Source organism: Acyrthosiphon pisum, chromosome A1 (genome assembly GCF_005508785.2).
Source record: "Acyrthosiphon pisum isolate AL4f chromosome A1, pea_aphid_22Mar2018_4r6ur, whole genome shotgun sequence".
Lineage (NCBI taxonomy): Eukaryota > Metazoa > Arthropoda > Insecta > Hemiptera > Aphididae > Acyrthosiphon > Acyrthosiphon pisum.
The window spans coordinates 170,131,521-170,133,230 of NC_042494.1; positions in this window are offsets into that span (position 1 = coordinate 170,131,521).

A 1,710-nucleotide genomic window follows, 5' to 3' on the forward strand; every position below is an offset into this window, starting at 1 on the left:
ACTTTCCAAATAATAAGCGATTACCGGGTACCAAAGAACCTATGCCTTATGTAATTGTAGGAGATGAGGCATTTCCGCTTCATAAAAACCTAATGAGGCCTTATCCTGGTAACGCACTTTTCAACAACGAGGGGAACAAAATATTCAATTATAGGCTGAGCCGAGCAAGAAATACTAGTGAAGATGCTTTTGGAATTCTCAGTAAACGATTTCGCATATATCAAAGAAGACTTGAAATGAAACCTGTATATGTAAACAAAATTGTCAGGGCCACATGTTGTCTACATAACTATCAAACACATCCTCACCGACTGCAGAAAGTACGAATTACAACGTCAAAAATTCAATCTAACTCACCATCTTGCTGAAAACCTCAACATCGATACAACCAACGTTCTCAAATTCCTAAGGGATACAGAAATTCATAAAACAATCTAATATATATTATAAGTATAATGTACCTACCATATTTAATGTAACTTATCTATTGTTAATATAAATATTATGTAGGTATTTTTTTTTGTAGCCAATGGCCCATAGTTGCCGAGGCATTTGTTATAATAAAAAAAAAAAATAATAATAACGCATAGGTACATATCAGAATAATAATATAGATAAAAGTGTATTATGTTATAGCTAATTGTTTACATTAATGCGAAGGTGTATAAAACTAAATTGTTTATACCTACTCTAAAAAAAAAGGTACCTTTGGGCGTGGGTTACGCTATATCGATTTTCACAATAATAAATATGTATAGCTTCGGCCGTACCTATATCATTTGCGCATCGTCTGTTTACCTGTGTGAAAATATTGTACATCGTTTGCGCATCGTCTGTTTACCTGCACCAAATTATCGTACATCATATGCGCATCAAAATTCTGAACAATACAAGGGTATAAAAATAATTGTACACACATATAATATTGTTCAATTCACACAAGTTTTTGTTCAATAAGTATTTAAAGTTACAATGTTGACAAAATTTATCAAAAGCTCAACAATTTGCAAATTTTAGGAATATTACAGTTCAATTACAATCATAAATTATAATACAAATATACATATAGTTTAAGAAAAAATTATTTAAAAATAAATTGTATTCAATTAAATTAGGCATATTACAGTTCTAGTACAAATATACATATAACATATAGGTAGTTTGTTTAAAAATTAAGTGAACAAAATTGTGCCCAGTTCAATTAGGAATATTACAGTCATAGTTATAAATTATAATAAAAATATATATATAGTTTGAGAAAAAATAAATTGTACTCAGTTGAATTAGGCACATTCCAGTTATTTGATAGTTAAAATACAAATATACATAACATAGTCCAAATTAATAAAGCATAAAAGTTAAAATAATATTATAAATAAATACTTGGTACATTGTAATGTCCCATTATTCTTACAAAATGTAACCTGCTTATTTCACCGGTGGTATACTTAAGCCAATGTTTTTGAATATATTCAAGTTTTTGACGTTCAGGAGCCCGTTGTAAATGTTAGATAACACCAGAAATATCTTTAATTTTAACATACGTCTCTGTCTGTATTTCTTTCAACGTTTCTATTACCTAAGTATATAAAACAAAATATATTAAATTTTAGTAAATTAATAATTTATAAAAATGTCATACCTACTTTCCAGATTGAAGGATGAGTACTGTAAAATTGTGCATTATAATGCGAATGAAATGCCTCAGGT